This window comes from Hylobates moloch, unplaced genomic scaffold (genome assembly GCF_009828535.3).
Source record: "Hylobates moloch isolate HMO894 unplaced genomic scaffold, HMol_V3 SCAFFOLD_3, whole genome shotgun sequence".
NCBI lineage: Eukaryota > Metazoa > Chordata > Mammalia > Primates > Hylobatidae > Hylobates > Hylobates moloch.
Window position 1 is genome coordinate 150,970,003 of NW_026652278.1, and position 12,880 is coordinate 150,982,882.

The 12,880-nt window shown below is 33.8% G+C and overlaps 1 pseudogene; it reads left to right on the forward strand.

The window, feature by feature from the left end:
* LOC116481288 (bifunctional methylenetetrahydrofolate dehydrogenase/cyclohydrolase, mitochondrial-like) overlaps positions 1 to 12,880 on the forward strand; it is a 28,786-nt pseudogene that overhangs the window by 853 nt on the left and 15,053 nt on the right.

The following is a 12,880-nucleotide window of genomic DNA, read 5'->3' on the forward strand; positions in this document are numbered from 1 at the left end:
TAAAGAGAAAGTCAAACTGTTGCTGTTTGCTGATGATATTATTGTACACCAAGAAAACCCTAAAGACTCAATCGAAAAGCTGCCAGAAATGGTAAATGAATTCTGCAGTTTTAGGACACAAAATTAATGTACACAAATCAGTGGCTCTGTTTTACACCAACAGCTACCAAACTGAGAATCAAATAAAGAACACAACCCCTTTTTAAATAGCTGCAAAAAAATGAAATAAAATACTTAGGAATATACCTAGCCATGGATATGAAAGGCCTCTACAAGGAAAACTACTAAACACTGCTGAAAGAAATCATAGACAACATGAAAAAATGGAGACAAATCCTATGCTCATGGATGGGTAGATTCAATATTGTTAAAATGACCACAATGCCAAAAGCAATATACAAATTTAATGCAATTCCAATCAAAATATCACCATCATTCTTCACAGAACTAGAAACAACAATCCTAAAATTAATATGGAACCAAAAAAAGAACCCACATAGCCAAAGCAAGACTAAGCAAAAAGAACAAATCTGGAGACATCACATTACCCAACTTCAAACTATACTATAAGGCCATAGTCACCAAAATAGGATGGTACTGGTATAAGAAATAGGCACATAGGCCAATGGAACAGAATAGAGAACCCAGAACTAAAGCCAAATACTTATAGCCAACTGATATTTGACAAAGCAAACAAAAACATAAAGTGGGGAAAGGATACCCTATTCAAGAAATGGTTCTGTGATAATTGGCAAGCCACATGTAGAAGAATGTAATGGGATCCTCATCTCTTACCTTATACAACAATCAACTCAAGATGGATCAAGGACTTAAATCTAAGGCCTGAAACCATAAAGATTATGGAAGATAGCATTGGAAAAACCCTTCTAGACATTGGCTTAGGCAAAGACATCATGACCAAGAACCCAAAAGCAAATGCAACAAAAACAATGATAAATAGATGGGACTTAATTAAACTAAAAAGCTTCTGCATAGCAAAAGAAATAATCAGCAGAGTTAACAGACAACCCAGAGGGTGGGAGAAAATCTTCACAACCTGTACATCTGAAAAAGAACTGATATCCAGAATCTACAAAAAACTCAAATAAATCAGCAAGAAATAAACAATCTCATCAAAGAGTGGTCTAAGGACAGGAATAGACAATTGTCAAAAGAAGATGTGCAAATGGCCAACAAGCTTATGGAAAAATGCCCAACATCACTAATTGTCAGGGAAATACAAATCAAAACCACAATGTGATAACATTTCATGTCTGCAAGAAAGGCCATAATCAAAAAATCAAAAAGTAATAGATGTTCGTGGGAATACAGTGAACAGGGAACACTTCTACACTGCTGGTGGGAATGTAAACTAGTACAACCACTATGGAAAGCAGTGTGGAGATTCCTTAAAGAACTAAAAGTAGATCCACAGTTTGATCCAACAATCCCACTACTAGATATCTACCCAGAGGAAAAGAAGTCATTATATGAAAAAGAAACTTGCAAATGCATGTTTATAGTAGGACAATTTGGAGTTGCAAAAATATGGAATCAGCTCAAATGTCCATCAATGAGTAGATAAAGAAAATGTGATATATCTATGTGTGTGTGAAAATGTGATATATATCATATATTTTATATATATCACATCATATATGTACGTGTATACACATGTGTATACAAATATACTGTGTTTAGTTAGGAAAAATAGATCATTAAATGGATTTCACCTACTTATGTACATGTTTTTATTATTATTACATATATACACATATATATGTATATGTGTATATATGTGTATACAGGAATATTTGTATATGCGTGTATATACATATATACACATATATGTATATGTGTGTGTGTATATGTATACACACACACACACACCATAGAATACGACTCAACCATTAAAAGGAATGAAAAAATGGCGTTCTCAGCAACCTGGATGGAATTGGAGGCTATTATTCTAAGTGAAGTAACTCAGGAAAGGAAAGCCAAACATTATATGTTCTCACTTATATGTGAGAGTTAAGCTATGAGGATGCAAAAGTATAAGAATGATACATTGAACTTTGGGGACTGGGGGAAAGGGTGGGGGTGGTGAGGGATAAAAGACTGCATTGGATACAGTATGCACTTCTTGGGTGATGAGTGCACCAAAATCTCAGAAATCACCACTGAGGAACTTATTCATGTAATCAAACACACTTGTTCCCCAAAAACCTACTGAAATACAAAAATAATTTTTTAAAAATGTGAAATCAGTGATGATTACAGTACAAAGAAGAAAAATGGTGCAGTGTAACGTTAATGGGAGTAGTGGGAAAAGACAGAATATTGGACATGGATTGAGAGATGTTTGGTAATATAGATGAAGTAATTTGTGAAAATCTTCTGTAATGATTGGACGTTTTAGCAAAGATGTGAATGATGTGAATAGCAACTTATGTAAAGAAAAATCTGAAGAAAGAGTATTCTAAACAGAGGAAATAGCAGGTTAAGGTCATGAGATGGTAAAAATGTAACGTATTTGAAAAGAAGGAAGAAAGGCAGTGTGCCTGGAGAAATACAGATAAAAAGGAAAGTGACAGATGATTAGAGTCAAGAAATTAACAGGAGTTAGTCAATGTAAAACTTTGAATGCAATGATATAATTCTTACACTTTCACCTCAGGGTGATAGGAGTCATTTGAAAAGATACAGCATTTTAGTGATCTGATTCAAAAAATAAGTATTTGATCATAACAGGAAATTCAGATCCATATACCTTTGCAGCTGTGCTATCTAATATGGTAGTCTCAAACCACATGTGGCTATTAAATACTTGAAATGACGCTGCTCTGAATTGAGATATTCTGTAAGTGTTAAAAACTCAGTGGATTTGAAGACTTAGCAATGTCTGATACCTGATACATGGATGCCTGTCTATAAATAGTTGTTTAGTAAATGCATTAATCATTTTTCTAGATTTAATTACTGCCCACAGATGAATACATACCTATCCAGCATGATATGTGCAAGATTTACCCAATAATATTTCTTTCTTGCCTCAATTACACTTGGTCTGACCCACCTAGTAGTCCCATGCCATCTGATATGGAGAAAGTGGGAGAAAATTATTTTCTAGGGGGTGACTATTAGTTTAAGAAGTATGAAAGACAATAAAATTTCCAAACTTTGACTGTCAAACTAATAAGTGAAGAAAATAAAACAAATCACCCAAGAGCAATTTCTGACTAAGAGTTAAGGTATTTAGCTCTAGCAAGGAGTATGAATGCATTAATTTGAAAATAAAAACAATTCAATTTAATATGACAGGAACTGAAATAAATGTGGAAATGCTTTTCTCTAAAAACACAATTATGACTTATCCGTGGATTTTTAACTATTCATCTTTTCCACATCACTCATGATATTGATAACGTGTTTTAAAAGAGGAGAAGGATGTTTTCCAGAGAAAAGTATCTAAAAAGAGGTCTATGATATTTAACTCTATATATTTAAGATAATGGAGCTCACAATGACTTGAAAGTTTTGACATACCCTGGTTAAACTTAAGTAAAGTTTTCTTAGCTCAACTTAATAAGGCTCTCATTTTATATATCTAGGGAATTTTTCTAACTCCTCTTCTCAATGCCTATGACTTTAATCATAATTATTTCCAAATCAGAGAAAATACACAAAACAAACTCACAAAATACCAGAGCAATTCAAGCTGACTCCCACAGTTCCCTCAGAACTGTCAAAAATATATTCTTAATAGACCAATTGTTTTCCCCCTTCCTCCTATTTGCACCTCTACCAATCTTGGATATGTTTACAATTGCCCTTATTTATCTCTCATTTACCATTTATCTCTCTGCCTTACCTGCAATAATCATCAAAAAAAAAATCCTGTCCGGGCCCGGTGGTTCACGCCTGTAATCCCAGTACTTTGGGAGGCTGAGGCAGGTGGCTCTCGAGGTCAGGAGTTCGAGACCAGCCTGGCCAACATGGTGAAACCCCGTTTGTACTAATTAGTAGAAACACACACACACACACACACACACACACACGAATTAGCTGAGCATGGTGTCACGTGCCTGTAATCCCAGCTACTCGGGAGGCCGAGGCAGGAGAATTGCTTGAACCCTGGAGGCAGATGTTGCAGTGAGCCCAGATCGCGCCACTGCACTCCAGCCTGGACGACAGAGCAAGACTCCATCTCAAAACAAAAAACAAAAAACCACCTTAGTGTGTTACTAAAAACAGGTAATTGTTAGCAGTTATTTAAATTAATATTTGTGAGTGATTCATCCCTACACTAACCTGTTTCATTTTCATCACATCTGTCTATACCTTTTTATCCTGGAGAAGAAAACATTGAAGACTGTTAAAAAAAAAAGTGATTTTTTCTAGGTCATATAATCTAATAAGTGTACATATTTTCAGAGATTCATTAAATGTATAAGTGGTCAATTTAGTTAATGGTGTAGTGGAATTGGAAAAGTCTTAGAAACTCTCAAAAACTATTTCAACTCAAAAGACATTCCCATATTTACCACTAATTCTCTATTTACTATTTGACTGATATTTGCTGTTGACATTCTCTAGGTCATACAAGGTGATTCTCTAGTATACTCATGAACAAGTGCTCTGTCTAATGAAATACATGATTTGATTTTGTTTGATCAGGTTACTTTGGTATTATTTTTTAAATCATTCTTAAAGAACTCACCTTGATATTATAGATGGCATTTCAGAGGTGTACTTTATAAATTAAAGATGAAGAATAATAGCTATTATTAAGACCAGATCTAAGTGAAAATTAGTTCTATATAAAAGATTATTGAATGATTGAACTTTTTAACGTTTGAATTAAAAAAACAACATTTACAGTATATGGCATAATATTGTTAATGATTCACTGCTCTAACAAATGTTTCAGACAAATATTAATATCGATGCACATGAAGTGACAATTTCTAAAACATACATAAAGTAGAAAATGAGAGGATAGGTTTAAAATAAAACACAGTAATGGAAATAGGGAGCCCTTTTAGGAGACTTGACTATTATAGAATAAGTTTAGAGTTGTGTGTGAAAAATGTCATAGAATCAGGTGTATAACATAAAGATGTCAGATTACATTGGATGATTTCTTGAGGACAGTTAGGATTTTGTTACTCCAGAATAGCAAACAATTTATCTACTTCAGTACATAAAATAACATGTAACAGACTGATAAATATTTTTGGTCTGAGTAAACTAATATAAAAAACTAGAAATATAAGGCTGCCTATAAGAATAGAATCAGCTGTAAGTAAGGACAACTAGAAAGCAAGGCACTTGCACATAAATTTGTAAATCAGATGTTGTGCTATTAAATGTCTATCTGTTCTGCTTATGGCAGTACTATAAATAAATAACTGTATTAACAGTCTGTTTTCCTTTAACATGAGATATGAAAGGGATAAATATTCAAACTATATCAAGAACTAAGACTGGCTGTTAATCAATTAAGATAAAGTTCTCATGTAAGATAAAATTGAACTGTGTTTTTTTTAATCACACAATTGTCATAATACTCTATTGTCTTTATCTGCCATTCTAGGTCAGAAAATTCTTGCCATCAGATTGTTGTTCTGTAAGATCTTGTTCTATAAGATCCCACCGCTCTTTCTGTGTAACTGCTTCTGCTGTATTACTTTGAGTTTCTTTGTCCTTGTAACCAATTACATTACTGGTTAATAATAGTCCAATTTCCTGTTACAAGCTAAATATTCTTTACATTAAATGTTCCTTTTCCAAATTATAGTCAACCACCTCTCTTTCTAGGTTCTGAATCTACAAATTCAACTATGTGTCAAAAGTATTCAGAAAAAATGTGGATAGTTGTATATATACTAAACATGGACAAACTTTATTTCTCTTGCCATTATTTCCTAAACAATATAGTGTAACAACTATTTACATAGCACATACATTGTATTAGGTAGTATAAGTAATGTAGAAGTGATTTAAAATATATAGGAGAATGTGCATAGATTATATGCGAATACTACACTATTTTATATAAGGCACTGAGGATCCATGGATTTTGGTATTCATGAGGTGTCCTAGAACCAATCCCCTGTGAATACCATGGAAAGACTATACCGTGATTTGTTTCCTGAATTTGTTTCCTGGATACATACTGTTACACAAATGGACCTTCTTTATTACCAATGAAATCAATAAAGTCCAGACTCACAATTTTAGAACAACAAATTTTATTCCACTATGAGTTGTTGGATTGCTACTCAAGAGTTCTTTCAAATACTACCTTAGAAATAACTGCAAAAATGTTTATCTATGTTGCATCAAATTACGTTATTACCATCTTCCTAAACTATATTTGCATAGAAATAATATATTTATTATGGAAGCTACATCCATTTAAAATGAAAAATGTTAGGAATTTTATTTTTGTTTACTACTATAAAACCACCACCACACAAGATGTAGAACATGTCTTGTGCCCCTAAAAAATCCCTTATTTCTCATTACAAACCACCCTCCTTCTAGCCTGAGTCGTAAGCAACTGCTTGTCCTTCTGTCACTATAGATCACATCACATTTTCTAGAAATTTATATGCATCTGGCTTCTTTCAGTCAGTGTAATGGTTTTGACATTCATCCCTATTGTGCTTGTTTCAGAGCTTTTCTATGTCCCTTGGGTAAGTAGCTAGGTGTAGAATTGCTAGCTTATACAGTAGGTGTTTATTTAATATTTTAAGAAATTGCCTAAACATTTTTTAAAACAGTGAATAGTTTACATTCCTACCATCAATGTGTAGAGTTCCAGTTGCTCCATATCTACATCAAATATTTGCCTTGTCAGTCTCTTTAAATTTTCACCAAAAAATAGATCTGACCAGATATTTCAATAAAGTCCTTGAAAGACAAGTGATATTCAACACCATTACTTAGGAAAAGCAAATGTAACTACATAGAGACACTACTACCAAATGTTTACCAACAAATTGCTTTAGCATCTGTGTTGAAAATTAGCTGACTATATATGAGTGGGTCTATTCTGGAGTCTGTACATTTTTCACCAACCTGTAGTCTATTCTTTTGTCAATTCCACAGTCTTAATCAAGAGCAGCAAACTATGGCCCATAAGCAAATTGGGTCTGCTGCCAATTTTTGTAAATAAGGTTGTATCAGAAAATAAACTTATTTGTTTATGCATTTGTCCATGTTGCTTTCCTGCTACAATGACAGAGTGGAGTAACTGTGAAGAGTACAGATGACATGCAAAATCTAAAGTATTTATTATATGCTTCCTTTCAGAAAACGTCTGTGAACCTAGAGCTTTGATTACTGTAACTTTCTATCTTAAACTCATATGTAGTGTTTTTTTCTCCAACTTCGTTCTTCTATTCTAAATTCACTTTCTTGATTTTAAGTTGTAAGTTTATGTGTTTCCATATCAATTTTCAAATTTACCTATCACTTTTTAAAAAGTGTGTTTTATTCTGATTGGGATTGTTAAGAAAAGATTCTGAGATTTTTGGAGGAAAAAGGAAGAGATATATTTTCTATAAAAAAAAAAATCTGCAGATTGAAGAGGGCGAGGACAAGTGAAAGTGTGCTCTCCAAAGAACAAAGAGTCTGGCCTAAATAGAGAAAGTTTCTGCCACTGTTCTTAATCAGGTCTGTTTATGCAAATAAAAGATTCAAATTAGTCACAGTAGTTGAGCTCTGATTGAGTGGTTTCCAAGTCCCAAACTAGAAGTCGCTGTCAGATGTTTCTTTCAAACAACTTGCTATGGGGAGTGGGGATTTCTTGCTGGTTTATCTTAGCTTTGGTTACAAGAACTGTTCTGGCCCAGGAGCATAAAGCAGAAAGTTTGTCCAGAGCTGCCTTTCTGAGAACAAAGGTCATGCAACTGCTCAACTGCTCTTGTCTCAACACACCACCCCCACGTCCACTTGGTTCTGTTCCATAAATTTCAGTGGCTTCACCAATGACAGGTAGTCCATCTCATCTGGAGTGCTTTAGGTCTTATTACAGTGTATAAATATATTATAACGTCATGTTCATTATTTTTCTGAAATAAAATTTTTCTGAAATTATTATAATTAATCCATGTCAAAATTTAACCTTTTTCTCATAGTGTTTTATGGTAAAAATTATTTAGACATTCTTTATTCAAATTTGCCTATTTCATTTTATTTATTTATATTTATTATTTTATTATTATATATATATATATATATTTTGAGACGGACCAGTGGCGCCATCTCGGCTCACTGCAAGCTCCGCCTCCCGGGTTCACGCCATTCTCCTACCTCAGCCTCCCGAGTAGCTGGGACTACAGGTGCCCGCCATCACGCCTGGCTTTTTTGCATTTTTAGTAGAGACAGGGTTTCACCGTGTTCACCAGGATGGTCTCAATCACCTGACCTCATGATCTGCCCACCTCTGCCTCCCAAAGTGCTGGGATTACAGGCGTGAGCCACCGTGCCCAGCCTCCATTTTATTTATTTTTTTAAAAACGTCAAATGTTTTTCCCCTCTCTTTTGGCCTACATAGTTTCTTCAGGTAACTCAGAGATTAATAGAATCATTGCTTCTTTATATTTAACATGTATTGTTTTCTCCAATTGATTTCAAGAGTTGTTGGTTTTTTAGTAGTTTAACCTTATGTGCTTGGGGTGTGTGTGTGTGTGTGTGTGTGTGTGTGTAGGGGTGTGTATGTGTGTGTGTGTGTGTGTGTGTGTAGGGGTGTGTATGTGTGTGTAGGTGTGTGTGCGTGTTCCTAATTATTTCAGTTTAGACTTGAGATTCTTGAAGCTGTAAGTCTGTTTTTGTTCATATATTGGAATATCATCAATTGTTTATAGAAACATTTAATTTGTTCAATTCTCTCATTTTTCTTTTTTGGTCCTTCAATGGCCTATTTATAGATAAATGAATGAATAAAACAATCAAAACCTACAGGAGACAAAATATTCACAGCTTCCAGGGGCTCCAACGATTTTATTAATTTTTCTCCCTTGTTTTTAGATTGGATGATATTATCACAAATAATCTATGTTCAAACTTACTGAAACTTTTGTCTGACATATGTTTCTCCCATTACACTCTGGCTCTAAATATTTTATTTCAGAAATTTCATTTTTCCATTAAAAATTTTCCTTTTTAAAATATTTTAAATTGTTTCTATTTCTTTGATAATATTTTTCAATATTTAATTCATTTTCCTTGATGACAAATACTAGGATCTCCTTTAAATTCCTCATCTGGATAACATCAACATAGGTTATTTTGAAGTCTGTTGATTTATTTTTTTTCCTTGATAAAGATTCTACTTACCTGGCTTTTCTTATGTTGGGTAATTTGGGATTATATCCTCAACTTTGTGAATGTTGCATTGTGGGTATTCTGAATTGTTTTATGTTTTTCTGAAGGAAGTTGATGTTTTTGTCTAGCGAAATCTACAGTAGAGCAAAAATCCTGCCATACCTTTGGTAAGTAGGAACTCAGATCTCAAATCAGACTTTCTGTTTACCCTACACATGCATACAATCTGAGTAAACTTCTTCCTTGGTGCTTTCTCCTTTCCAAGGTTTCTTGATAGTTTTAGTGACCTTGGTTCTCCAGGCTCCTTTCTCTGGTTCTTCCAGCCAGAAATACAGCTTGATTCTATTGTTATTTTGGCTACCCAGTCACAGGTGTCCTAAAACGGGAAACATATTCACGTGATTCATTTTATTTAAGGTTTAACTCTTCTCCAGAATCTGTGTTTATTCCCTCTTCAGAGCCCTCAAGTAGTTTTATTTTACATTTTGTCCAGAGTTTATAATTTGTATCGTCATCCAAAACGATTGTAACATTTTAAATATCAGAATAATACACTATTATTTTAGACAGGAATAGAGTTTCAGTTTAAAATAAGTAATAAGTGATCACTGATTTCTTAAAAATCAATAAAGGACATTGACTTCAAAATTAATATTCTTATGGAATGATAGAAACCTAATGAATGCTGGCAATAACAAAATATTACATACGGACTGCCCATCTTGATATACCTCTTGAAATCATATGGAAACAAGGTAAGTCTGCCTCTTGTATGTTTATTGTTCATTCAAAAGTCAAATAGATTACCAAGATCCTTCAGAACGTTATATTATCCTAGATTTTTAAGTCTAAATTGTATTATCCTTGAGATGTCAAAAGTTACTCCTTAAAAATCCTTGAGGTTTATTATTTAGTACACATTAGATTATACAAATGTATTTAATTGAGGATCACTTATAAATTAAACTTGAATCTATCTTTGAGACTCTCGACTTCATATCAGAAAAATGTCTTAGTAAGTAAAATAATTAGCAAAATATCTAATATACATCAAATGGTATAAACTACATACATTTTCTCTTCAATACTTTTTTTGAAAGCCCATAATAATATGAAACTGCCTCATTTACTGTATTCTTTTTAGAGAGCTACCCTTAAGATTTTTTCTTGATAATGTTTCTAGAAAGTATACTCATTTCCATAGCCTTCCATATTTTATTATTGCTCTGAAATATATAATATTTGTTAAATACCAAGCTCAGTTCAACATCTCGCAGTGGTAATACGAAACTCTCTCTCTTCCTGATTCCTTACTGTAATTTAATATCCTTATTGTCTTGCTTCCTTGCACCTGTTGGTAATTTCCAAACATTCAGATGTCAGGTGGTTGGGTTTCCTAGCTGGGAGGGCTTTTCATCTTACTGTAGGTAGTTTTTCGCCCATTACTAGGTGTGCTTCTTTTTATGAGCAGGATAATGATATTCATTGGAAACTGTCTGCTAGAGAACTAGGGTGAACATTGCAGCAAATCTGCGTCACAATGCACTGCCCTTCTTTTACTACTGTGAGATAGAAGTAGAGCTTTGAGGACATTTATTATGACCTTTGCTGCGTAGTTCATGTAGAAAATTGGTTTGGGATCTGATTATCAAGGAGAATATCTCACAAGAATATTAATCAAGTAATAGCATACAAAACTTGTAGCGTGCATTTAAAAAATTCCTTCTCAACTCCCCATCTTCTTTCCCTCTTCTTTTTTAAACAAAATATTTCCCTTTTGAAAATTAAATAGAAATAGATCAGATACAAAATGATAACTTTTACAGAACCATATAAGCACATATGGTTCTATGCTGATATAAAAAGAGATAAAGCAGTGATTTTAGGAAGAAACAATATGAGAGAAAAGAGAAAATCACTTTATTACATTCTGACCTGGCACAATATAATAATCATCATTTTGTAGGTCATTTGAGAGTCCACACGCCCAATTTCAGGACCGCAGTCATTAATTTTACGGATATATGGCATGTAGGTAGCTGTGAACATGTTCCAAGCCAATAACAGTCCAAGAATTTTTTCAGGCAAAATATTTACCAGTGAACACATATTTGTCGATTCCAGGTAATTAATTGGAGCCAAAAATTCGATGGTGGATACAACAGATAGAGTCCCAGGCCACAGGAAATTTAAAGCCACATATAATAAACAGAGTTGTTTAAAAATGCCAAGTTTAAATTGCAAACTGTGATGACAGCTATGAAGAAAAACCATAGGAAACTATGAAGCCATGTGACTAGAGCACCTGCTTCAGTCCTAAGCTTAATGAAGGCCCATTTGAGGATGTTACACTTGAGCTGTGAACTGAAGGCCAGGTAAAATTACCAAACGGAAAAATTATAGATTACAGTCATGGAAGTAAAGAATATATTTGTAAAGACTTGAAGTTGCACTGGTCACAGCATTCTTGAGAAATTTCTAAGAGGTTTTTGTAAATTAAAAAATAAAAAGGAGAGCACATGGAAAATAAACCCAAATTGGCCACCTGATACAGAATTCTGAATAAAGATAAAGGTTTGCATTTTTATTCTGTAAGTCATGAGAAAGCTTTGAGAGTTAAAAGAAGAAAATTGACATGCTCAGATTCACATTTTCATTTGATCTCTATGGCTTGAGTGTAATGATGGTATTGGTTAAAACGGATAATGATATGTTTAGTAACCTAACTAGTTAGGAGGTTACATAAAGATATGTTTCGTAACCTCTTAAACTAGGTAGGAGGTTATTAGCATTAAGAGGAGATCTGCCTTGATGATACTTTGAACTAGCACAGTGGTGCTGTAAGGAGAGCAAAGTTGATTAATTTCAGAGGTATTAATAAATGTGATAGAGTGGACATGATGAGGGCAGCTCATTTTATAAGCAGACCATCATCAGGATTATAAGGTTTCTAGCTTGAAAAACAGTTGGCGAAGCAAACCTTCACTGAGGTGAGAAGCACCCTCTCAGTGTTCCTGATTCATTGGTACAGTTTTGGCTATGGTGAAGCCATAGAATTTGGCTAGAATCATTGAGATATTCTAGTGATAAGTTAATGGAGCCATTGGCTATATAGGTATTGTATTCAGAAGAGGTATCTGGGGTGGAGTTATAAATACAAAAGTCATTCATGTGCAGGTGGTAAATGAAGTCGTGACTATAAATAAAATCTTCTACAACACCCTGTCTCAATTTCTAAAATAAGCCAAACCTTGAGAAGAATTTAAAGAAAGGAACCAGTGAAGAGCAATGAGTCCTGTTATATATAGCAAATACCATTATTTTCTTACAACTATCTGCAGGGCCCTGAAGAAGTTGAGGCTAGGAACTAAAACTTAGTTACAATTCTTCCCTTCAAAACATTGTAGTCCAGTAATTTACAGTACATACATGTGTAATTACACATGAATTGAGGCTGATAGAAACAATTCGCATTACATTTTGCATTTGCCATTTTACCTGTATCCGTCACACTTAAGAGAAGTTACAGGTGAGCTTTTGTGCT